A 27,857-nucleotide genomic window follows, 5' to 3' on the forward strand; every position below is an offset into this window, starting at 1 on the left:
TTTTCTCCACATTGAATTGAATATAGAAATGTCATAGATATAAATATAAACAAAGCATCACAAATTTAGCATTGGGTAGCTGCCTTTGATCAAAAACCCGGAAAATAATCATTGGAGGCGCTTTGAATTTTCCAGGACTCCCAATTTTTCTTGCAATGCGTGATACTTCCACGAATATCTCCACGGATTCTTCCAAAAAATCATCCCGAAATTTCAGCGGAATTTACTTCAAGAATTCTTCCAGAAATGCCTCCATGAAATCCCTCCCTCCCGGATTTCCCTAAATTTCTCGAGAAATTTTTTTTGCAGTTCCCCTAGAAATTCCTCAATGTGTTCTTCAGTAAATTAGAATTCAAAATGGAATTTTTGTAGAAAGAGAGATTTTCCGAAACATTTTTTGAGAGATTTTATTGAAGAAATTAACTCTTCAAGAATCACTTGTCATAAGACGAGTTTATACAATCCCATTGAATTCCACCACTTAATTGTATCTTGACAGATACGTATTTCGACCTCAACAGTAAGGTCGTCTTCAGTGTCTTGTACTTGACTCGACTAGTACAAGACACTGAAGACGGCCTTACTGTTGAGGTCGAAATACGTATCTGTCAAGACACAATTAAGTGGTGGAATTCAATGGGATTGTATAAACTCGTCTTATGACAAGTGAAGACATTCCACTAAAAAGCTCAAAATAATTTTCTTATCTTCAAGAATGTTATAAAACCAGCATAAAACCAAAATGTTACTAGGGGCCGCTTCAATAGTCCTTAAATAACCATCGGCGTAGTAAAAACGTACTCGGCGGCGTGATAAATGTTTGACAACGGCTGCGGCGCAAGAAAATCGTCAGCGGCGGCGGACGGGTCTAGATGAAGGCGGCAGTCCAGGTCGTGTGTTCGAAACTGCTGATTAACAGTTGTCATAGTTCTGGCTTACCACAGAACGCCGAAACATAATGAGACATTGCTTTTCACGCGGCTGACTGGCGTTTTGAAATACGGCCAACATCCCGCCCGGCTCGATCTTTACTGTTCCGGACGCTACTATTCCGGCTTCACTTTCTTCGTCCGATTCGTTTGGTGTTTTGGAGAGGCCGTTCAACTTTTCAACTTCGGTTGTTACTCCTTCGTTTCGCCAACAGTGTTTGTCCTTCAAAGCGTTGGCACTTCTGATGCTTCGGATAGCTTCTCGCTTTTTGACAAACTAGTTCTCCACGACGAGTTGAGCATCTAGCATCTTCTGCTCATGTTCTAGCTGTCGCTTTTTCATCTCGCGCTGAACCAGAAGCAGAAGCTCCAGTTCTTGCGACTCCCGTTCTTCCCGCAGCTGTTTTTTCCTCCACGCTTTCCTCATAGTCTTTCCTTGGTGAGTTTTACCTCTTTCAACTGCTTTCAATTAGACCTGCTTTGGAACCAACTCCCTGATCGGACCCTTCAGCTGACGAGTACTTACTAGCGGACATACACATACCGGAAACCACCAGTCAGCTTTTACAGCAATAAGCCTACTTCTTGTACTTGGCCAAATTGGCCTCAATCCACATTCGCCGACATCGACTCCGACATTGAGAACAAATATTGCACATTTTTTAAAGGAAAGGAACCTTATGAGGAAATCCGATGTAATAATATCACTTTTCAACCCCGAGTAGCACAATTCCGTCGAAAGTGGTTGCCAAAACGTATATAACTAGGACTTCATTTGGTCGTACGTAAGTCTTAGAAGATTTTTTTCTAACATGTGTGTTGCTCGGGGATCGAAGTAATATGCTTTCGCCAGCAAGGTTCGTTTGTTACGGCTAAAAGTCTATTCCGCCCCAGATGCAGCTTCCGAAGCACCTGCGAAGGTGTGGAGTTGTACTTCAAAGTTTTGGACAATGCGGAACTCATACAGTTCATGAAGTTGATAATATGGAGTGTCTCACTTCTGTCTTGGACTAACAAAAACGTCATCTTTCCAAGAACAGATCGTGAACCGTAAGTCATGTATGAAAAGTTTACCTCGCACGATAAAAGGTGTTATCAACTCTAGCGGTTGAAAATAGTTGCGTAATGGCTGAAAGGATATACACCTTTATTGCTCGCGATAGGTCCTGTTGATCGTTTGAATTGAGCTGAAATTGAGCTGGTTTCGTTTTGGTCGAATCGGGCGCTGTATCAAGTTCCCAGACAATCTGGATCCAGACCGTCTAGAACTGCTTGTTGGTTAGACGTCCATTTTCAGATTGGAAATCCAGCTTTCGAAAGAAGACTTGCCAGCCCATACCGTAACTGAATGACTTCCAAAATTATATCTGCTCTTATTGTAATTATAAACGAAACAAGATTTTTTGACGCAAATGTTTCAATTTAGTCTTAGGGATGCATTAGTACTTACCAAGGAGTATAATTAAGCAATATCCGCAACTAAAGCCATAAGAAACTATCTAAAACGAATGCATAGTGTCGGACGATCATCTTTTACGATAGGTACCATGCACACACATCTTTCAAAATGTATCTAGTTCTGCTAGGCACGATGAAGACTACACTCATGTGTAGTGAAAAACGTGGCATTCGTCGGGAATTAGCAAATTTGACGCAAGATACGTATCCATCCTTGAAAATCTTGTTTCCTTGACCCTGGATTTCTGTCGAATCGTCTGTAAAGAGTGCAGGTGGCGAAGTTCTGCTGATTCTCCGATCAAAGTGCCGAAATATTTATGTTATGCATAACGCAAGCATGCAGTACCCTCGGAGGAACACAATGGGATCCTTGCTGTCAATAGTGGAATTCTGGTAGCAAAATTGGTAAAAATTAAAGAATTATTGTGACCCCAGTATTAAGACTACGTCAGAGGGGTGGTTATAGCCAGGGTCGGCTATCTAGCCTCGTAGTTCGATGAACAATCTCGCCTTTAAACGAGTGAATTTTTCTAAGTCTTGACAGTCTCTAGCGTTGGAAACTCACATTCTTTCACGGCATGGAAAAACAACGTGATGAATGCTTTGCGGAGGTAAATGGCTTGCTGGATTGCGACAATAGGCTGAATGCCATGATGGTTTGCCGAAATGGATTCGAGCACATGAACCCGTTCCTCCAAAAAAATCTAGCCAACCTTTTGAGCCTTAGATTAGATGATAAAAGAAAAATATCAATCACGGATTCACTTATTGGTAGAAACATTTAATCCAAATTTAAGAACACAGTAAACAGCAGATGACGTTAAAACTTACGTAACGATAAATTTCATCACTAAATGTTTCACGTGTTAAATATATCTGTTTTTAACTTCCCACATGAATGAAGTTTAGATTGTATAGACTTGTATAATTTATTGGAACAACTCTATTACGGATTGCAGAACAGTTTTTTTTTTGGTCAACTACACATCTATATCAAATGGACTTTCTACTAACACATTTTTTTCTTGGGTCGCGTTATTCCATTGATCATGTTATTGAATGCAAAAGTACAGGCAGTGTAAAAATCTTTAAAACATGCAAAATATTGTACTCGAGTAAGATACCCCACATTACAAATACGTTCGAACGCCTTATCTTCAAAAGTAATGACCAACTCCCAAAGGTGGAAACGCGAAAAATTAGCAATTTGATTAACCTTCGATCGTGAGACCACGTTGCTGCCGATGCCTTCTTGCCTTTCCACTCACGTTCTCTGATACACCCCGAATTCGGTAGCTTCCTATCGATTCCGTTAATAACCGGTTGCAGTGAGGCAATTTTGTGCAATTTACATCAATTGCCGGGGCACTCATTTATCTCTTTCAACTGGGTTGGCTTGAACTCCACCTCCCTCATATTTTGGGGTTGCGTCCGTTGGTCATCGCCGGTGTGCTTCTGCGTTGGTCTCTGCACCCATGGCAGTATGTACCATTCGGTACCATAGCCAAATTGCAGTTCTGCACTTGGTGCTTTCAACAGCGCATTGCATGCGGTTCATATGACAGGATTCCACCAAACAGGCTGAATCAGGTAGAACCCACCCGAGCAAAGCTCTAGAGCAAATCGATAACTAATTTTGTTATTGTGAAATCGCTTAATTTTGATTACTCAGGTTGATATCCTTTTGGTCGTTTTAACGGTTAAAAGATCAAAATCTATAGCAGAAAAATCTTACTGTGACATCAAATCGAAAACTATTCCTGCTATCGATGACAGCAAATCGAAAACTAATTTTGATATTGGTTCCGATAACAAAATAAGTACACAGTTTGATGTCAGATCATACAATTTAGAAATCAACAGCAAAAAGAGATCAAAATATGTAATCAGTCATGATGATTTATATTTGAAAACAAATTATGATTTCAATTTGATATCAATATCAAAATATGTTTTCTATATGCTCTCATGATGTTTTCAGACTTTGCTCGGGCAAAATGCCTTTGTTATCAGCTCAAAATCACTCTTTTTGGTTGACCAACCGGATTCGGGCAAAGAGGTGCATCTTTTTCCCAATGCAGTAACAGGTGATGCCGAAACAAGTTATGCTCTACATATTTATGGCATCGGATGGTTGATTTATTGGCTAAATATGTTAATTTAATTACAGTTGACAAATTGCAATTAAAAGTGAATTTTCAAGAAATTGAAAAACCCTTCACTAGCAAAGAGCAGTCAACGGCTGACACTGAGACAACAGGTGAGTTTGTTTGCACCTCGTTTAGTATTTTTATGAGAACTTTTCAAAAACAACAAAATTACCAAACTTGCAACAGCTTGCCCCTTTTGCATTGTAAAAGTGTGATCCTTATTTGATCGGTTTTGACAGGTTGTAAATGACGCAGATTGTGGCCATCGATGTCGATTTTTTCAGTATGGAAGCATGTCTCCACTTGCACAAAGGCACCAAGACAGTTTTCAAATTACCAAACGGTGGTGGCTGTTGCTGGGAATTTCAATCAGCTGCAGTCTGCTGTTGCCGTCTAAAGCAGACCTGTTGCCCAAGATTGATAGCAAACATGAATATGTGCGTCTAATATAGCGAATCAAGGTAATTTATCATCTTTTTATGTTTTGTCTGTCTACACTTTTGAACTTTGCATTTTCTAAGGCACATGGATAGGCAACAAAAGAGCGCCCAGATTTTGTTACACCGAAAATGATGTTGAAGGTTGCAGTTTGAAACAAGGATAATACAAATGTGTATGGGAATATCGACTAGTGATCTTTTCAAATTCATTTCATTTCGTTTCACATTGATTCTAGCTAAGCATATGCGGTATTTCGAAAAATTTCGTTTTAGGGCATTCGAAACGAAATTTCGCGGAATTCCGCGGAATTTGAGTATGACGAAATCTGTTTTTCTGATTTCGTTCCGTATCGTTAAATTTCAAAAATTTCGACTGAAAAATCTTTCTTTTAACGAAATTAAACGAAATTTCGCGGAATTTCGAAATTAATTTTTAATAATTCCAATTTCCATAAAATAAAAAAAAAATCGGCTGCGCCGCTGAATAAAACCATTCAAATTCTTCTTAATATTTTATACATATAAATTCTTTCACTAAATCTCACTACGTAATACAATTCTGTATCTTCAACAGAAACGCATTTAGCTTTCAATTTGTTAATTTAAATAATATTGTTCAGTGAAGTAAAATAATTTGTAGATCTCATCGTTTTGGTATGCTGTATTTTTATTTAAATTAACTGATTTGTGTATGAAATATGTAATGTGTTATGAGGCGCTTGTTCAATTTCTGCTCTTGTACTCTTCGATAAGCGAAATAATCCTCACTGGACTACTGAGTATTGTCCGTTTTCCGTTGTCTTTTGAAAGTATTCAGTTTAAACAATCATTGTTTGAAAGCAATGAATTGAAGATGGTGACGTTTCAGAAGTTTTCCTGATTTAGTAGATTGTTAGATATTTGCAGATTTAAGAATGCTCCAGATTTGAGACATTCTCTGGTATCTCATTTATTTCGGATTCTGGAACTGATTCATATCTTTTCGATTGAGATCATTGTCATGACCTAAACTTCTACCTTCAGATTTTTTTTTGTATTCTGTACATTATGGAAATCTATAATTTTCTCACATTTTCTAGATCCTTCAGATCCAGATTATTCAATTATTTAAAAATCGTACCGATTTTCTGTCACTATCGTGCCGGTACGGTGCGTTTACCGTAGGGCAGTTTGTTGTTAGTTTGGACGTGCTGCTGCTTTTAACAACTAATATTTAGCAATAATCGAAAAGGTCTGCGTTCGAGTTGTTGGCATAAAATGAGTAATGGCCAAAATACTATTTATAGTCCAGTTATTTTTTTGCACGTATTCTCAACCAACAAGTTGCATTCAAATGGAAATCCTGTCTTATCATTTAATATAGGCTCATTTCAAGTAGGCTGGATCGGACTATGGACACAAAAGTTATGGCAAAAATACTATTTTTCCATAATACACCAGAAAGTCACCGCAGGTGGATTATTCAGGGTTTTTTTATAAATGATTTTTGACTACCGCTGCAAGTGTAATGAAACATAGGTTTTAAATTGCAGATTTAATTTTTATGGTGATTCGATTATCCGGAAGATTTGATTATCCGGAGTGAAAATAAAATCGATAATCCTGATAATCGAGCCCGACCTGTATTTGGAAGATCTGTGTCAGATTAATTAGGTTACACTGGCGATCACCTTTTCAGAGCTACCGACTGAAAAGTAACAAGGCAGTCTCAATTGAATTGTTATATCATGTCCTAGCTTCAGCGCCGTAGCCAAGGGCGCCAGCCTTCAGGGGGGCGCCAAAATCAATGTTTACTCTATAATAAATAAAACAGTTTCATTACTTATAGGTCTTGTAATTATCAAACCGAGTATGGGTTGGTCCAAAGATCCATGGGTGGGTATATAGCAGAGATGTGTAATCTAGTAATCTATAGAGCAAACAAAGAATATTTTTTCATTATTTCACATCCACATGTTATATGCGTTGGTTTTAGTTTTGGCTACTATTCAGGATTCTCAGGGACTTCTGAAACCGGGTTGAAAAAAGCAATTGAATAAGAAGAAATCTGATAGTATCTTATAAAGTTGAAAATTATAATGTTTGATACCCACATTGCGATTGGCAAAGTTTTTGGGCACTATTACGGCCATCGAGAGTCCTCCAGAACCGTAATGTTTCAGCAGTGAGGAATGATTAGTGAAGAAATGATTCAGTTTTTCCATGTAGTTTCCTTCAAAGGAATACATTCATAAACAAGCGATTAGCCTAATTTCGAAGGGTCCTTTTGCTTTTAGGTTTGTAGTGGTAGCGGTTTGGTTTGGGATTTGATATCAATTTGCTTGTTTAATTTAGAAAAACTCCATGTAGTCTGAATGACATTGAGTTATATCGGCGGCTGTATCGAGGAATATCGATAACTCCTAAATATTTGCTTTGTTAGAATTGTTGCTAGGAGAATTTTCTTCTTTTTTAATATTAATCAAATCGAGAGTTGGATATTTTCCTTCGTCCTCCTGCTTCCGATGGCGTTTCCGGCCCTCGACTAAATTGTTTCAGAGTTGGATTCTATTGACCAAACTATGTGTATAAGAGCCTCGATACCACCAATAGCCTCAATCCAGAATAGGATTTTCCCTTATCTGAATAGATCCGATGTTGATTTCATCCACCATCACTTGATAGAAGAGGTCCAATAGTGATTCCAACCAACTCCGAACACCGATAAACCTACCTTATTTCATTGACCCAACTAGGTCCAGTGGCATCTAAAAACCATCCAAGGGCTTACTCCAGATGGTGATTCCGGCCTTCAACCATTCCACTTTAGTGTAACTTTTCTTCATAATTCGACTAGCTCCGATAGCAATTCTGGCAATCTCATTTCCGAACACAGATTACAGATGCTTGCAAAAACCATAAAGGAAGTATTCATTTAGCGCATCACGCAAAAATGATTGATTCGGAACTCCCCCCCCCCGACCCCTTCGGGGCGATATCTGCCCAAATATCTATATGTAAACATTTAGATATTTGGTCAGATATCGCCACGAAGGGGTCGAGGGGAGGAAGTTCAAAATCAATCATTCTTTTTAATGGGATGCTTCCGACTGTTATGCTCTATTTTGTATGACTATTATCGTCTCTTTCAGTCTTATAAAGCAGCCCAGAACTTTATTACGTCTATTTTCCGACGTGTCGGTGTATATTTCATTACCTTCTTCAGGGATTTAGAGGGTATACAACAAAACGTAGCCTTATTATGAGATTCTAACCCGACTCTGTAAGTTTCCTCACATTATTTGCGTGAAAAAGTACAACAAAATTTCAAATAATTTAAGGGTATTTTATTCAATCCTTCTTTGTGGATTTCAGGTATCTGCTTCCAATACATGAATATTGAATGCTATTTGAAGTATGTTTAAACCATGAAACATTTTTTAGGTATTGATATTCAAATTGTTCTCCAAATGTAAAATTTACGTATTTGATTTCTCTTAGTAGAAGAGGGGTGCCCAATAAACAATTCGCCAAGGGCGCTGGAAGTCCACACTACGACTCTACCAAGTTTTCATTTCATTATTTTTCCGTATTTTTTTTTTCGGAAATTTGTTCTTTATTTTGCTGAGCTCCAGAAATAACGGCTTTACATATTCATCATGGAAGTCGGAACGTTTCCGGAGCACCAGGAAATGCGAGGCAAGTAAACTGTTCCACATAATCCGGGACGTTTAGCCACTGTAAGCTTAAGATAGCTTGAACCTTAGACCTTAGTAAAAAATTTGAAAAAGTCGAGTTTTGTATTGCAATCAACTGCTTAGATCTGTTGTAAAGACCATTTTGTAAAATTTTACAGATTCAATAAATCTTCATGAATTTGGTCGAAGATTTACTTGGAGACTTTATTTAAAATTAATTGAAAATGTTAATTGAAATGGAGGGGTGGCACTTTGAATCTGTAATACTTTTCAAAATAGTGAACAGATCTAATCAATATGAAATATGTTGGAAATATTAGGCCGAACATTTTCACGTTGTTTATGGTGAGGGGCATACTTTTGAAAATGGTGAATAGATCCAAAGTGATCTGTTACTTACCTATGTCCTTTTGTAAAATTAAACCAGCCCTATGGCATTTGGGTAACAATTATGTAGAATGAAATCAGTAGTGATTCAGTTTCATTTAAAATGTTCGATCACTATTCTAGTTTGAATCTGGAACAAAATAGAACGAACTCGCTGGTTTCCCCAAAACATGTATTAAAAATTTTCAATTTAATGAAATCATTTTGTTGCTGCCAAGAAAGGTGCCGTAATTGCAAAGTGGATTGATCCGTGGATAAAATGACGCATTCATACACCAAACCAAATAATTTTCCGAATTTTTTAATGTTGTTGCATCAACATTTTATTTTAGAGAAAAAAAATCTACGACCTTGACTCAAAAAATATTAAACAAAATTATTTTCTGCGCGGATTTTTTTTTCTTCCTGTTTTTGCATTATTTATATAATGCTAAAAAAAACTATTTAATATTTTCGCGGAAAATAATTAAATTTCGTTTCGTTTCGTAAAATTTCGAATTAAATGGACCCGGATTTCGTTTCGTTTCGAAGTTTCGGAAGAAAATTTGAATTTCGTTTCGCTTCGTTCCGATCCAACAGTTGCATTTCTAATTTCGTTTCGTTTCGTTTCGTCAGGAAAAATTGTGTTATCGCATACCCTTAATTCTAGCAACACGATCGAAACGTTTATGTTAATAAAACCGAATGACTTTTGTTTTATCATGATTTTCCTTATTTATTTACTTATTGTGACGCGGTTTTTCATCAATCAAATCTTTCATTCGATTTTACGCGATTTTTATGATTTAATATGTTTCACGCAAATCTTGGGATCTACGAGATCCTTTAGACAATTCTGGAATTGACGTTGTTTTCTTTACGATGTTTCGATTTACGCGGTTCTTATCGTACGTACAACAGCGCACAAGCATTTTTTTAAAATATTGTTTATTTTTGAGTCGCCAAACAGCCTTAAACCTACCCTTTCCTCCACACCACATAGTTTGTGCTTGATTTTCTTAGACCGCCGTTGTAAACATGACAGAACTTGCAGTATGACAGTAGTTGAGAAACTGAACCTGGGTCGGTTGATCTGGTGCCGCTCAATGATAGTTCACCTACATTCTTCAAAGGCCAGTCGGCCACCTCCGCTGACGTGACGGCTACCAGCCCTCCCCGTTCAAAGTGAGAAGTATCTTCCAACCTATATTTAAACAACTACTTCGCATTAATTGGCACTGCTCAGAGCCCATGCCGTCCACCCTAGTACCCCCCGGAGGCCACATGGGCGTTACGATTCGCCACATAGGCGGTACGATACTTGGATGCCTATGACCACCAACTCCCGAACACCATAGAGAACAAAACTCTGCCAACACTATCCGAATTCGCCCGGGTCGTATTGGATTCTACTGGGACGCCTATTCCACAAACCAACAGCCGGCTTGGACGAAAAGTTCTCCGTTGATGGTTAGACGGAACGAGTCGATTCGTTAGTGGACTTCCTTCCAGTCATCAAAGACAGGTAAGTGAAAACATACAAAGGAAACCATAATGAGTGCCGTGCCGTCAACCAAGAAGCCTAGAGAAAGCAACAAAAGAACTTCCTCGAATTTGTCAATTCGACCCAACCCATCAGCCCTCACCACCTTACCGTAAAGACCGCATCATATTCGACTCTCTGGGAGTTGCCAATACGTACGGGGACTATTTTGCCTCATTTGTCTCGATAAGTATCCAGTCAACTTCCAGAGATTTATCACCGCCAGACACTCCACTCGAGAAGTTTCAAAACCCGCTGGATTTATCGAGCTCCCTGTTCAGCCAGCCTTTCTTTGCCGCCGAGCTATCATTCATCCTTGGCAGAAATGACGGGAAGTCCTGTAGTCCAAATGGAATAGGGTACTCGATGATCAAAAACCTTCCTTTTCCTGCTAAAGCCCTATTGCTGGATTTGGTTAGCCGAGCCTGATGGGACCAAATCTTTCCGGACGAATGGCGGCACAGACACGTCATCCCTGTACCAAACGATAGCGCCTCTTCTCGGGATGCCTCGAAATATCGGACTTTCTTACTAACTTCCTACATCGCTTCAATGTTGTCGAGAGGCAGTTCACCGTCGCCTACATAAAAAACTTGTGACCGACGGAAGATTCGGCTCCGACAGCATCCGTTCCGTTCTTGATACGGAACCGGGACCAATTTCGCCGTTGGAAAAATTTGCTCAAGAGAAAATCATTTCAAGTCATCGTGAATCAGTTTTCCGTAATCTACCAGAAAAGAACTGGCGAATGCAGTCCTTCCCGAGCAGGATCGACTACCTCGATACCATTCTCTGTTATTAACTAGTCTTGCATAAGAGGTAAAATACCTAAAAATAATACCAAAAATTAATACGTAGAATACTTTCGGCATGACATACTTAGGTATTTCAATACCAAACGAATAATAATTTGTGATTCGTTTGGTATTGTAATAACAGAGTATGTTATGCCTGAAGTATTGTGCATATTTATTTTTGGTATTATTTTTTGGTATTTTACATCTTATGCAAGGCTGGTTCACAACAGAGTATGGTATCAATTACAGAATGAGGTATTATTGAGGTAATTGCTCCTGCTCGGGTTTTGCTTCTTACTACATGTGGTGACTGCTATCTAATTTAACCTTCCTAATGCATTAGGAAAAAAAATACACATTGTGCATTGGGGTCCATTTGGACCCAAGATTTCATCACGATTAACCGGTTTTCGATCTTTAGGCACCAAACGAAAACTGTAGGTTCTTAGAATAAGCCAAATGGGAAAATTCATACAAATTGATTTCTCTAGTTCCCGGGGGCTACTCAATTTGGCACCTGATTTTTGCGTTTCGTGTTATGGATCATAAAATTTCTTGCAACTATATGCGCTCTGATGATCCCAACTGTATTTGCTATTTTGTATACGTCATTTCTTGGCAAATTCATTCTTCAAGCGGTCATCGGAAAGCCCTATGGAAGATCCGGAGCATCCGTAAATGTGTCCAATTCTAAAAGTTCATCCTAGAGCTTCGCGATTTTTTCGTAACTATCCATTCTGGCAAATCGTGGGTTCAATCAATAGTGAAAGTCTTCTGAGACCCGAAATGACCACGAAAATTCAACCATCTGTAAAATAGGTTAATGATGATGATAGTACTACCATCTATTGTAGCAAGGCGCCTGCCAATACCTAATTGGATTGGGCGTACCTAAAAAAACAGTATTTTTGATCTACTTTTTTTGTTTTAGATTTCTCGAAAAAGTCGTCTTCGGGTGACTTTTAGAGCTAAAAAAATGCAACTTTTGGTGGGTCAATATGCTCAATATCTTTTTCCGATCAAAAGTTATAATCGTTTTTCTGTCAAAATTACATTTTTTCAAAAGTTGATATCTCCGGTTAGGGCAGACCAAAAAAAATGTTTACACGGCATTTGAAAGAGCAATTCATATTCTTTATTATTTATTATTATTATTAATTTTACTGAAGTCATGTTTTTTCAGGTAAATTGATATAACTCGACAACGGAAAAAGATACAAACGATGTTATTATAGCAAAACACGCGCCCCAAAAGTCTTCAGAAGATGACATTCGTGCAAAATAAAAAATGAAATGAGCAGATCATAAATATGGTTTTTTGAGGGACACCCTAAGCCCACCCTATTTATTAATAACTCCATAATAAGGGCCCAAGTATCCAGAACAACTTTGTGGAACAATTTTTTTCGTAAAATTATACTTAAGGCCGAAAATGCATCTTTTCTCGTTAATCTTGCAATACGGTGATAATGATAAAACTTAAAAAATGTTAAAGCTGTAGATTTTTTATTTTTCATTTTTCACTAATGTCACCCTCTGAAGACTGGGGCTTTTCAAAACGCGTGTTTTGCTATAAGAATATTGTCTGTATCTTGTTCCATTGTCGAGTTATATCAATTTACTTGAAAAAAAAACTAATAAAGCATATCTCCAATTTTTTCACTTAATAAAGAAAATAAATTGCTATTTCAAATGCCGTGTGAACATATTTTTTGGTCTGCCCTAACCGGAGATATCAACTTTTGAAAAAAAAATAATTTTGACAGAAAAACAATAATAACTTTTGATCGGAAAAAGATATTGACCATATTGACCCACCAAAAGCTGCATTTTTTTTAGCTCTAAAAGTCACTCGAAGACGACTTTATCGAGAAATCTAAAAAAAAGTTGATCAAAAATACTATTTTTTGAGGTACACCCTAATCCAATTAGGTAAAATTGCTCTAAATCAGCCAACTTAAGAGCTACCGAGAAAGTTTTTTAAGCAAAATTTATTAGAATAAGCTGCGCTACAACTTTGTAGAACATAACATGTCAGTATTCCGAGGAAGAAAAAAAAATCAATTTTTTTTGGTAGCACCATAATAAAGGCCTTACTTATTTGAACAATTTTGTAGAACAACAGTTTTTTTCTAAAAAATAAAGTTTTGGCATAAAATGCATCTTTCCGCGTAAATCTGTATCCTGGACCATAGCACTATGGGGCGGCTCCATACAAGTAGGTGGCCGAAAATATTTTCATTTAATTTCTGCAATATTTCACACTTACATCGTAGATTATTGTCTAAAAGATGTGAAATACTTGTTTTGCATGTCGTTATTACTTCTAAGGTCTCCAAACTCCCTGGAATACAGATCTTTGATATCTATGGAATATATCCCTTTTATCTACGAATGTTTCATGTACACAGCAGTCTATAGATGTGTATTTTATTGCAGCGCAGACCTGTAGAGTTCAAACTAGAAAATTGTATACTGTTTTTATGTGAATTGAGTTGTACAGATGTTCTAAGTTGCACAAGGACTCCGTCAAATACAGGCCATTGCATCTACATACGTAACAGGTTGTCTTTGTAGGATTTTTCAGATTGGTTCAGGCTCTTAACCCGTAAAACAAGTAAAGGGAATACAATATAAAGCTCTATTAAAGCTAAACGAACTCCATGCAATAAAAGCTTCAAGATATATAAGTATACTGCAACAACATTTATTTATTCATTATGTACATGAACATCCTCAACAAAATCATCATTTATTTCTTCAAGATCGATTAAAATATCTGCTATGGTATATTTTTCTGTACTCGAATCTGTTGTATTGCAAGAAGTTTCAGTAACTAAAAAACTTTGAACATCTTCTGGATATTCCTGGATATATATAATATCCACAAGATGTATATACTTCAATGAGTTGCAAATATTTCATGATTCACCAAATAATAAGTACAAACACTTCACACGATTTACCTTCGCAATCACAGCTCACTATGCACTCAGATAGACATTCATAAATGTTCTGTTTATTTATTTCACCTAGGTACATACCAATAATTATCGAAAGATGTCCTTAGGTACAGACATTTTTGCTTCTCTTATCCACATATTGGATTTTAATTAATATCAAAATTTTACTTTTATGAAATAATTTCAATTGAAGCTTAGAGTATTTTCGTAACCCTCAAGAGTATATTGTTTTTTTTTTTCATATTTATTTGCTTGATACTTGATAGATAATGAGTTGCCTCCTCTTGGTGAGCCTACGCCAAATGGAATATCATATAGCTGCATAAGCTATCGTGTACACGGCCTACCACGAAGCCTACGACACTTTTCGTGTTATCTACTATCTCTATTTTAACTGTTCTTGATGCTCTTTTGTCATACGCATGGGATTTGTATCCAGCCCATCACAGTCTGCCGTGTATTATGAGAATAATTACATTTAATGTTTCAAAATTATGACTTTTTTTCGAAAAAGTGATCGGAATCGCAGATTTGCAGCCATAAGCAGCTGGAATTTGTTTTAATGCCTTCTGGGAGGTCCAAAGAAAGTCGTAGTGGTAGTCGCTAAGCGAAACTTTGAGAAACTTTTTTTGTATGGAACTTTTTGCATGAAATTTTTTTTTTTTTTGTGTCATTTTCGGATGTTTCACTACCTATTTTCCCATAACTAACCCGTTCTTCGCAAGTCCATGAAACAAGCTTTCAGAAACTTGTTAAAGAGTTGGAAAAGAGCTACTGTAGCCGAAGATATTGACAGTTGAATAATGCATTGATTTTTCAAGAACTAAAAAGTGTCTGGCTCTAATGCCTATATCTTGATAACCACATGGCTTAGAGTGCTGATATGCCGGGGTTTAATGCTCCAAAGCATTAGCATTTAGTAGGTCAACTTGAATTACGAATCAGAGAATATTCCGCAAATACATCTTTTTGATCCATTTAGTTTCTCCGTGCATAATTTAGCTATCAATATTTTTTCCTCGATAATTTTTTCGTGGATGCTATCTACTGGAGCGGCAGCATTGTTGCTAGACAAATTTGGAATACGATTCGAAAACCAATCTTTTGATGCCTTGTGGGTGTGTCTTTATTTTTATAGCACTTTATGTGAGGGGAAAGAAAAACTGACACCCCGAGTGTCGGAATATTATTTTAATTTTTTTGCTAAAATTATTTATCTTGTTCAGTGACATTTTAAGAACAGCAATTTTTAACCACTTTGTCAAAGACACTAAATTCCTATCTCTCGAGTAAACGAAATTATAGTTGTGCAAAGCTGATACGCCCTTAAAATTTATTTTCTCGGTTTACTTTTTTTTCAAATTGTCAATGTTCTACACAGTTGTAGTTGCTAGGAAAAAAAATGTTTTTATTGAAATGAGCCAATAGCTATAATTCCATTTTAAGAAGTCATATCGGTTTGCTTTTTTAAAACTCTAACAAATTTAAGGAGTTTTCCAGCATTTTTTTTTATGTTAATGAATATTTTTAAATAATCCCCCACCCTCTCCTTCCCTGGTCTTCTCTGATACCACTAGGACAGATTTTTATTAAACGTTTGTAACGGACTAAATGGAATAAAAATGTCGGGCTACACCCCATCAAGTCAGTTTTTCTAATTCCTCAAATAAAGTGCTCCAAAAATAGAGACACGCTCCAGGTCACATCAATAAGTGCGTTTTCACATTTTATAATTCAAGTGTATCTGACAACAGCGCTGCAACCGATTCAGCAGACAGCATACTCTACTACCCTGAAAGGTATACCCGTTTAAAAATAGTGTTGAAAAACTATAAAAACTTGTGTAGTTCCTTGAAATGAAGAGATAGCGATTTGTTTTCTTCTACGACAAAATGTTTTTTCGAAGCATCTACAACTTTGAGGGCATTGGAAAAATGAAAAAAATATAAATATAGAAGTTATAGCAAAATACGAATTTCAAGGGGGTAGGTACTATCTTTGTACCCCTATAACTTTGTCTACGTCAGAGATAGAAATTTGGTGACAAAGTGTCTTGTAATAGTCATTTCTACAATGTCTTCATACAATATAAATATTTTTAGCATTAAAATAAAGAAAAAAAATCTCAGAGAGCACTCTTTCAAGTCAGTTTTTCTTACCCCTCAAATAAAGTGCTTTCAAAATAAAGACACAGTCCAGAAGACATCAAAAGTATCCAATCAATAGTTTCGCTGGTAATACCAATGTCCCACTTTTTCAAAACCATTCCACTATGCGCCGCTAAGTAAAAGAATTCCAAATCATTTTTTTCCTTGACTCATGGGGCCTCATGGGATAATAGATGGATGTAGAATTTCTTTCACTACGACAGGATTTTTAAAAATGTTATAAGAAACACGGCGTTTATTAAGAAAATTAACTATTTTTACCCGTGTTTCATTGGTTTCAGATCTTCCGGTGGACCAGCAGAAGATTCATTGGGCCTAAAAAATAACCTCAATGAGAGAATCTATCACATTCATTATATCCGAAAAAATCAAGTTGATATCATTTTAATTGGCTTCAATATATAGGATTTCGGACTGTTGTACTTTTTACAACATGCGAGTTCTCGTGTTATGAGCATGGAAGCAAGTTGCGGAAGGTAAAAGTGTTGATTAATATTTGTTTTGTGGAAAATTCCCAATTGTTTATGGAAATATTGCATTATTTAGGCAAATTTTGTATTTATTTACTGCTTATGTGTATATTGTTCAGCAGAATTCCACAAGGTTAAAAGACTATTATTCTTCCATTTACTTCCACTATTAACTTTTTTATGTATCAACAAGCAGATACGTATTTCGTTTCCTACTTGGAAACTTCTTCAGTGTTTGTTATCGACTGAAGAAAAACATTGCTCATTAACTTTAAATATGGTGTGTAGGTAGAACTGTAGGTAAAAATTAGGGCATGTCGCTTGGACCGATTCGTCGTCGTCCCGTGGGTAGTAATCTAAACAGCCAGGTATATCCGTTTCCTTGATCTTTGTTAAGGTGATTATAGAATGAAGCCCGTGGTGAATTTCAAATTCACCACACGTTTATCTACATACACTTCCAAAAGCCCAAATCTGGCGTAATAGTTTTCGTACAGTGCCGAAACTCAAATTATGATTGTTCAGCATAACTAAACAAACGATCTACCATTATTTCAGCTCCATACGCGTTATGGTTCTTTCATCTCATGCTCTTGAAAAAATATTGGAAAAGCACGTGGTTTACAAAATGGCCGATTTCTGGCTTTATTGTATAATCACCTTAAGTAAGTTTATTTGTTTTTGTTTGTAAATTTCTAAGCTTTCCGTTACGTCAAGTTTCCAAGGATTTTGTATTTGTCTGAGAAGTGATATGTTGTCTTTCGTTAATTGATGATCTTCGTTAAATATATGTTCGGCTACTTTAGATTTGAAATGATAATGTATACCTTTTTCAGTGTCTTTGTTTGTTTTAGTTACTTCTGCCAAATGTTCTTTGAACCTCGTGTCTAGTGTTCGTTTTGTCTGTCCTATGTAGATTTTGTCACAGTCTGGGCATGATATTTTATAAACTCCAGATTTTCCTAATGCGTCAACGGGGTCTTTTGTGCTTCCAAGTAGTGTCTTCAGTTGGTTGTTCCTGCTACTGAAAACTAATTCGATACAATTTTTTCTAAATTTAGAGCGTAATGGTCTGGTTATATTATGGTCAAAATTAACGGATACTCGTCGCAATTCATTTGTTATTGGTGATAATGTAGTTAATGATTTTCTGAATTCCACAGTAGATCACGGCACAGTAGCGGTTAAGAAACACAGAGTGCCTACCAAAAAAAAGGAATGAAAAAAGAAAAAAATCAATCAATTTACCAAAACAAAATTTACACAGGAAAAACCGAAAAAATATTCTAAAAAAATTTCATCAGCACATTTCGACACATTTCAAATTACCAAAAAATCCCTTTCTACGATAGAATTCTACGAATGACACTTCCTATAAAAAATCAGAGGGTTATGTACAAGACACAACCGCCCAACGTAAACTACGTAAGGCAGTTTTGTTCATTGAGGATTGTAGTGCCATCATGCATGAATATTTTTAGAAAATTCATTTGATTACTTATGTCACTGGTTTCGAACAAAACTAGCGTATCTTAAGATATGAAAATTGTTGGATACGACAATTGTTTAAAAAATTTACTAAGAAAACCCAAATTTAGTCCTCAGTGGTAATGATGCCTTTCTTGGATCCGAATTGCCTACATTTGGGTTTTGAAGCATTTGATGAAATAAATCAATAGAAGAAGCCCTAGGGAAGCATTCTCTTTTCCGTTTGCAACATTTATTATTCAGAAACATTCCAATTATAGGCATATCTTGTTTTTCGTGCATCACTAGAAATCATAAAATGTCAACCATGTACCAAAACCCAATTAATTTGGTTGTGATGCGCGCGAGTAGTAAACGTTTCGGACGGGAAAAGAGGGTGTGTGTGTTATTAGATTCTAACTCCCACTGTCTGGCAGTGTCACCAGTGTTGGTAAAATCCTCAAAATCTCAAATCTCATCGGCGATTCAAACCATGCGTGAGTCAAATCCCATCAGAATTATGGCCGAGAGATTTGCTCATGATTTGAATCGCAATTTGCACCATTGCATGATATTTACGTGTTATTTATTGAATGAATTGAATGCATTGAATTATCTATTTTTCGTCTAAAACAATGGCTAATAATTATATATAAACAAAACATACGTCTCGATTGCGTTTTGACGCTTTTTAGAACGAAATCATTTTTCGGTGAGTGAGCGAAGCGATGCGATTCTGGCCGAGAAACTCAAGCGCGATGCTTCTCCTACAGAATCGCAGGCGAGTTAGCTCGTGCATGAAACCTCGATGATTCAGATTTGAGTATGATTCTACCAACATTGAGTGTCATTATGGATAAAATATTCATGCAAACATTTTATTAATATCATTGCAAGACTTTTGAATCAGGGAGCAAGAAGGTGATAGCTCTATTGTATCTCATATAGCCCGTTGCAAGAACGTATGCGTTCCGAAGCTTTTGTCGTGTACAATAAGTACCGCATTATTGCACCCACGTATTATAAAAATATCTTAAGTGCATTCACACTTCCTGAATCAAAGTTAAATCCTTCTGATTCAGGCGCGCATTTAATTGGACAAAATATTATTAGGCCGATATAAATATTTTTTTTAAATATGTCCCCCCCCCCTTCGAATTGTTTTGCTCAAAATTAACAACTTGAGGGGCAACAAAAAAAAATTTCCGGTAAATTTTGAGAACTTTCAAAACATTCTTTAACAAATCCGAGGAGCTTTTTTTCCATTTTAATATTTATTTTTTACTAGCAGACCCGTCGAACTTTGCTCGCCTAAAATTGATTTATTCTCTGATTAATTCTCGAGTTATGCAGAAATTTTTGGTTCATTTGTAAGGGAGCCCACCTTTCCAGAAGGGGGAGGCGTTGCAAACCACCACAGAAACATATCTTCTCTTCCAAAACCTCCACACGCCAGATTTGTTTCCATTTGCTTGATCTCGAGTTATGATGAAATTGGTGTTTCATTTGTATAGGAGCCAGGTTTCAAAGAGGAGAGGTGTCTCTAGCCATCTTAAGAACCTTCCCCAAAAACCTCTGCATTCAAATTTTCATGCCGCTCGATTCAGTAGAAGAAGAAGAAGATTACCTCCTCCCCCTTGACTTTGCGGAGACCATAATTTTTAATAAATATGTGTAATGGCCTTATTAGTTTTCAGTTTGCAAAAAAATGCATTTTCCAAAGTCGTTTTTAATGCAAATTGATTGCATTACTAGCAAGGGCATTGGCATTGATAACAATTGATCGTCTCATGCCTGCACAAACATGCCCTTTCTGGATCACTTTTATACACCATGCACTACATTACGCATTTTTGTTACATTTGTTTCGACCGCGGTCACTGGTCCGGCTCCATTGTTCTACTTTTTTGCGAAACACCGCACAAAAGGAGAGTCCAAAAGCCAACCGCACTGAACGGCGACGGCCGAAACGAGACTCTTGCGGACAAGAAAAGAGGGTGCTGCCAAAATGATCCGATACCCTATTTTAACATTCATAACCCAAAGTTTCAATATAATTGACAAATTGGTAGAGAATTTTCGAATCGATTGATATATAAATCTCAAAAATCCATCGGAAGATAAAGGCGCTATTAGAGTTCAAAATCTTACATGATTTCGTGACGGTCTCGAATTTGGAAATTTTCATTTGTCACCCTGTATCTGAGTCTTCCCCTTAGACGTAGTTTACGTCAAAATCCTCTGAGGTATTCTGTTTCCACATTTTAGGAGCATATCTTATGTGATTCCTAGAAAATTTCTCGGAGATATTCCGGTATGACCTGTAGAAAAGAAAAAAATTGAGAACAGAACATGAAAAGTATGCATAATCGATCGCACAGAATTACTGTTAGCGCCAGGAGCTCAAGTCGGGGATGCTGGTTTGGCTAGGGCAAATCGAAACGGAAGGGTTCTTCATCTTGAAGTCACTACAAAAAAACATTCTTGCTTTTCACGGTTTATTATCGATATTCTACTTGTACACTTGAACTCTTGACTAACTATTGCTGTTGTTTAGCCACATGATATGTGGCAGCTGAGTTTTAACTACTCTCAAAGACTGACTAAAGACTCCCACAGACTGACTCTTTCTAACTGTCACTTTGGACCTTTATACGCTTCCTATTCAATAGTGTTGCAGATTACAATATGGGTTCGTGTTCATATATTTTTAGTTGAACGCAATTTCAATTGTCTTGATCACTACTATTCATATGTTTCACAAAGAAACGCTAACTAATGATAAGTATAGGTGTACAGCGATCACTCGTACACTAATAAAACAGAATTGGATTCAAAGTAGAATTGTATCAATAGGGGTGCCCAAATCATCTGTTACAAAACTATTCGAGATAAATATTCACCAATAAAGGCATTAACAATTACATTCAGCAAAATTCCTCAATCTTCATTCCAATCTATGTCGTTACTGAAACCTCTCCGTTCATTTAGTGTCACACCAACCATTTTCTTCAATTACGGACCTCTTAACCGTTGACATAATCAACCGCCATCGCTTTACCATGCTGCTGCGCTGTTGTTGGTCACAAGATACTTAACCTAGTTAGTTCGCTGCCACTCAACGACAACTTGGTGGTAGATGATGTTGGACGAAGCTCACCACCACCGCACCGGCAAACAACGAGTCAAGTTAACACGCATAAAGGACACCCGACCGACGAGAAACTGTCCCGGCTATGGCGAGCTGTCCTAATTTAATTTTCTCTCACTTTTCTCCATTAGCTCACTGTAGCGTCCGTCTTGTAACATCAAGGATCACCATGAAGGGACAAAGGATCGCCGGTCTGAAAGGTACGAAAGGCTGGGGCCGGGTGGATTGGACTCAACTTTCATTGCCATCACATCGCTCCTTGCCCGCAGCAAAGGACGACGGCGTCGACGACCGAGTAGTGCAAGACAATGCTTCCGGGTCCTGTTCGTAAGACAGACAAATTAAAACAATTTTCCAGCACGTTTCTTCGCTCGCTGCAAGAGAAAGAGGTTCGTGCTGCACAGCTGACGACAGCATCATCGCCGTCTTTTCTTCGGATGCTTGCACCAGTAGACGCGAACACAAAGAAGGATGATGATGATAATGATAATGACGTGATGCCCTCCGGAGAAGTATCAGCGCTGCTGAGCTGAGAAAGCAATTAATTTCTTGACCTTGCCCTGCAGGACGGGCGATGGGACCTGTTGATGAAGGTGGTGGAATCACTTTCACTATTGTTAGAAACTTTGCGGCAGGAGGTGGCACTGGGTTGGTGAGAACAAGTGGTATATGACGCAATTGATGCCGTGAGAAATAGTGAATTCGGTTGAACAGAACTACGCTTCTTCCTTTAATAAAAGATAACGTCGTTGGTAATAGAATTCAGATTATTCTGGTGAAAAATCGAAACCCTTTGGCATAATTATGGAAACTAAGAAACTAATTGTGGAGACTTTATTGAAATATATTCTCGTTTGGGGCCTCTTTGACCTAGCGGCAAGCTACTTGCCCACAAACAATACCATGCTGCAGGTGACTGAGCATGATTTCCCCGATCCAGTCAAAGAAGAAAATAGGATAGGAAATCTTCTCGGCTTCTTTGAGAGTATCATCGTGTTAGCCTCATAAATATAAGGATGCCAAAATGGAAACTTGGCAGAGAAACCATGTACCGTCGTCGAGGATGATAAGGGTCAAATGGGGGTGAGAATGGGTCACTGTTTCAACTACTTTGAATGTTTGTAGAATGGGTTGAATGTATCTGAGGGTAAGTAGACTAAAATATAAGACACCTTTTTGATCCATTTTGATCTACGACCTCTAGGCTGCCGGTGAAACCGATGACCCATTCTCACCCCCCAGACCCATTGTCACCCCCGATGGCGGTAGTTAATAAATGTGAAAGAGCTAAATAGCTTAGCTTAGTTTTGGCTGACTACACATATGTATGGTTGCTAATCCGTGATTCAACCAATAACGGAGCCAGCCAGGTCCTTGTGGTCAGTTAGAAAGAAGGAAGGAATATTAGTAGGTGATTTTTGCTATTTGGAGACCGTGTTTACCTCTGCGTCTCAACAAAAACCACAGGAAGGATTATGAGTTAGTCATCGTTGGATCTGGATTCACTCTGATAGTCGATGCGACCGGGTCATTTTTCTACACAACGATTTTAACTATCTATGATTCGGCAATTTCCTACGCACCGAGCAGGAACACGATCAATCGCATATCAATTGATTTACTTTTCGTCTGCACAAAGCACAACGATTCCAGACCGTTCAAAGTGCCTATGAACCGAGCATGAACAGTTGAACTGGTTGTGTAGGATCGCGTTTTGAACGAACGAAACGATGCGCAGCACTCTATACTTAGTTGACTGTGTGAAGATTTCGGGCGAACACTCGTGCCTGTTGTTCAACATTGCGCTATAGCGGCTTCTATAGAAGGTGTCATGCGGAGAGCCGGGTCAGGGTGTAACAGCAGGGGTTCGATTTTAAACAGATCCAGTCAATTTATTTGCTTCGCAGATAACATGGACATTGTCGGCCGAACATTTGCAAAGTTGGCAAAACTGTACACCCGCCTGAAACGTGAAGCAACAAAAGTTGGACGGATGGTGAATGCATCGAAGACTTCCGGGCCTCTTGAAAGGAGGCTTCCAAACCTCCTGAAAGAAGGCTTCCGAGCCTCTTGAAAGGAGGCTTCTGGGCCTCTTGAAAAGAGGCTTCCAGGCCCTCTTGAAAGGAGGCTTCCGGGCCTCTTGAAAGGAGGCTTCAGGCCTCTTGAAAGGAGGCTTCCGGGCCTCTTGAAAGGAGGCCTGGCCTCTTGAAAGGAGGCTTCGGGCCTCTTGAAAGGAGGCTTCCGGGCCTCTTGAAAGGAGGCTTGGGCCTCTTGAAAGGAGGCTTCTGGGCCTCTTGAAAGGAGGCTTCCAGGCCTCTTGAAAGGAGGCCTGGGCCTCTTGAAAGGAGGCTTGGGCCTCTTGAAAGGACGCTTCCGGGCCTCTTGAAAGGAGGCTTCCGGGCCTCTTGAAAGGAGGCTTGGGCCTCTTGAAAGGAGGCTTCCGGGCCTCTTGAAAGGAGGCTTCCGGGCCTCTTGAAAGGAGGCTTCGGGCCTCTTGAAAGGAGGCTTCCGGGCCTCTTGAAAGGAGGCTTGGGCCTCTTGAAAGGAGGCTTCCGGGCCTCTTGAAAGGAGGCTTCTGGCCTCTTGAAAGGAGGCTTGGGCCTCTTGAAAGGAGGTTTCCGGGCCTCTTGAAAGGAGGCTTCAGGGCCTCTTGTAAGGAGACTTCCGGGCCTCTTGAAATGAGGCTTCTGGCCTCTTGAAAGGAGGCTTCTGGGCCTCTTGAAAGGAGGCTTCCAGGGCCTCTTGAAAGGAGGCTTCCAGGGCCTCTTGAAAGGAGGCTTCTGGGCCTCTTGAAAGGAGGCTTCGGGCCTCTTGAAAGGAGGCTTCCTGGCCTCTTGAAAGGAGGCTTCCAGGGCCTCTTGAAGGAGGCTTGGGCCTCTTTGAAAGGAGGCTTCCGGGCCTCTTGAAAGGAGGCCTGGGCCTCTTGAAGGAGGCTTGGGCCTCTTGAAAGGAGGCTTCCGGGCCTCTTGAAAGGAGGCTTCCGGGCCTCTTGAAAGGAGACTTCAGGGCCTCTTGAAAGGAGGCTTCGGGCCACTAGAAAGGAGGCTTCAGGGCCTCTTGAAAGGAGGCTTCCGGGCCTCTTGAAAGGAGGCTTCTGGGCCTCTTGAAAGGAGGCTTCCGGGCCTCTTGAAAGGAGGCTTCCGGGCCTCTTGAAAGGAGGCTTCGGGCCTCTTGAAAGGAGGCTTCCGGGCCTCTTGAAAGGAGGCTTCTGGCCTCTTGAAAGGAGGCTTCAGGCCTCTTGAAGGAGGCTTCGGGCCTCTTGAAAGGAGGCTTCTGGGCCTCTTGAAAGGAGGCTTCCGGGCCTCTTGAAAGGAGGCTTCTGGGCCTCTTGAAAGGAGGCTTCTGGGCCTCTTGAAAGGAGGCTTGGGCCTCTTGAAAGGAGGCTTCCTGGCCTCTTGAAAGGAGGCTTCGGGCCTCTTGAAAGGAGGCTCTGGGCCTCTTGAAAGGAGGCCTGGGCCTCTTGAAAGGAGGCTTCAGGGCCTCTTGAAAGGAGGCTTCCTGGGCCTCTTGAAAGGAGGCTTCCTGGCCTCTTGAAAGGAGGCTTCCGGGCCTCTTGAAAGGAGGCTTCCTGGCCTCTTGAAAGGAGGCTTCCGGGCCTCTTGAAAGGAGGCTTCGGGCCTCTTGAAAGGAGGCTTCCAGGCCTCTTGAAAGGAGGCCTGGGCCTCTTGAAAGGAGGCTTCCGGGCCTCTTGAAAGGAGGCTTCCGGCCTCTTGAAAGGAGGCTTCTGGCCTCTTGAAAGGAGGCTTCGGGCCTCTTGAAAGGAGGCTTCCGGGCCTCTTGAAAGGAGGCTTCTGGGCCTCTTGAAAGGAGGCTTCTGGGCCTCTTGAAAGGAGGCTTCCTGGCCTCTTGAAAGGAGGCTTCTGGCCTCTTGAAGGAGGCTTCGGGCCTCTTGAAAGGAGGCTTCTGGGCCTCTTGAAAGGAGGCTTCGGGCCTCTTGAAAGGAGGCTTCAGGGCCTCTTGAAAGGAGGCCTGGGCCTCTTGAAAGGAGGCTTCCTGGGCCTCTTGAAAGGAGGCCTGGGCCTCTTGAAAGGAGGCTTCCTGGCCCTCTTGAAAGGAGGCTTCTGGCCTCTTGAAAGGAGGCTTCTGGCCTCTTGAAAGGAGGCTTCTGGCCTCTTGAAAGGAGGCCTGGGCCTCTTGAAAGGAGGCTTCCGGGCCTCTTGAAAGGAGGCTTCCGGCCTCTTGAAAGGAGGCTTCTGGCCTCTTGAAAGGAGGCCTGGGCCTCTTGAAAGGAGGCTTCCGGGCCTCTTGAAAGGAGGCTTCGGGCCTCTTGAAAGGAGGCTTCTGGCCTCTTGAAAGGAGGCCTGGGCCTCTTGAAAGGAGGCTTCCGGGCCTCTTGAAAGGAGGCTTCCGGCCTCTTGAAAGGAGGCTTCTGGGCCTCTTGAAAGGAGGCTTCGGGCCTCTTGAAAGGAGGCTTCCGGGCCTCTTGAAAGGAGGCTTCGGGCCTCTTGAAAGGAGGCTTCAGGGCCTCTTGAAAGGAGGCTTCCGGGCCTCTTGAAAGGAGGCTTCTGGCCTCTTGAAAGGAGGCTTCTGGGCCTCTTGAAAGGAGGCTTCCGGGCCTCTTGAAAGGAGGCTTCCGGGCCTCTTGAAAGGAGGCCTGGGCCTCTTGAAAGGAGGCTTCCGGGCCTCTTGAAAGGAGGCCTGGGCCTCTTGAAAGGAGGCCTGGGCCTCTTGAAAGGAGGCCTGGGCCTCTTGAAAGGAGGCTTCCGGGCCTCTTGAAAGGAGGCTTCGGGCCTCTTGAAAGGAGGCTTCCGGGCCTCTTGAAGGAGGCTTCCGGGCCTCTTGAAAGGAGGCTTCCGGGCCTCTTGAAAGGAGGCTTCGGGCCTCTTGAAAGGAGGCTTCTGGGCCTCTTGAAAGGAGGCTTCTGGCCTCTTGAAAGGAGGCCTGGGCCTCTTGAAAGGAGGCTTCGGGCCTCTTGAAAGGAGGCTTCTGGGCCTCTTGAAAGGAGGCTTCTGGGCCTCTTGAAAGGAGGCTTCTGGGCCTCTTGAAAGGAGGCTTCCGGGCCTCTTGAAAGGGGGCTTCCGGGCCTCTTGAAAGGAGGCGTATGAGCCTCTTGAAAGGAGGCTTCCGGGCCTCTTGAAAGGAGGCTTCCGGGCCTCTTGAAAGGAGGCTTCCTGGCCTCTTGAAAGGAGGCTTCTGGGCCTCTTGAAAGGAGGCTTGGGCCTCTTGAAGGAGGCTTCTGGGCCTCTTGAAAGGAGGCTTCTGGCCTCTTGAAAGGAGGCTTCCGGGCCTCTTGAAAGGAGGCTTCCGGGCCTCTTGAAAGGAGGCTTCCTGGCCTCTTGAAAGGAGGCTTCTGGGCCTCTTGAAAGGAGGCTTCTGGCCTCTTGAAAGGAGGCTTCCGGGCCTCTTGAAAGGAGGCTTCCGGGCCTCTTGAAAGGAGGCTTCCGGGCCTCTTGAAAGGAGGCTTGGGCCTCTTGAAAGGAGGCTTCTGGGCCTCTTGAAAGGAGGCTTCTGGCCTCTTGAAAGGAGGCTTCCGGGCCTCTTGAAAGGAGGCTTCCGGGCCTCTTGAAAGGAGGCTTCTGGGCCTCTTGAAAGGAGGCTTCTGGCCTCTTGAAAGGAGGCCTGGGCCTCTTGAAAGGAGGCTTCAGGGCCTCTTGAAAGGAGGCTTCTGGCCTCTTGAAAGGAGGCTTCTGGGCCTCTTGAAAGGAGGCTTCTGGGCCTCTTGAAAGGAGGCTTCCGGGCCTCTTGAAAGGAGGCTTCTGGGCCTCTTGAAAGGAGGCTCTGGCCTCTTGAAAGGAGGCTTCCTGGCCTCTTGAAAGGAGGCCTGGGCCTCTTGAAAGGAGGCTTCCGGGCCTCTTGAAAGGAGGCTCGGGCCTCTTGAAAGGAGGCTTCGGGCCTCTTGAAAGGAGGCTCTGGGCCTCTTGAAAGGAGGCTTGGCCTCTTGAAAGGAGGCTTCCGGGCCTCTTGAAAGGAGGCCTGGGCCTCTTGAAAGGAGGCTTCCGGGCCTCTTGAAAGGAGGCCTGGGCCTCTTGAAAGGAGGCTTCTGGCCTCTTGAAAGGAGGCTTCCGGGCCTCTTGAAAGGAGGCTTCTGGGCCTCTTGAAAGGAGGCTTCCGGGCCTCTTGAAAGGAGGGCTTCGGGCCTCTTGAAGGAGGCTTCCGGGCCTCTTGAAAGGAGGCTTCTGGGCCTCTTGAAAGGAGGCTTCCGGGCCTCTTGAAAGGAGGCTTCGGGCCTCTTGAAAGGAGGCTTCCGGGCCTCTTGAAAGGAGGCTTCCGGGCCTCTTGAAAGGAGGCTTCTGGGCCTCTTGAAAGGAGGCTTCGGGCCTCTTGAAAGGAGGCTTCGG

Source organism: Armigeres subalbatus, chromosome 2 (assembly GCF_024139115.2).
Source record: "Armigeres subalbatus isolate Guangzhou_Male chromosome 2, GZ_Asu_2, whole genome shotgun sequence".
In the NCBI taxonomy this organism is placed as follows: domain Eukaryota; kingdom Metazoa; phylum Arthropoda; class Insecta; order Diptera; family Culicidae; genus Armigeres; species Armigeres subalbatus.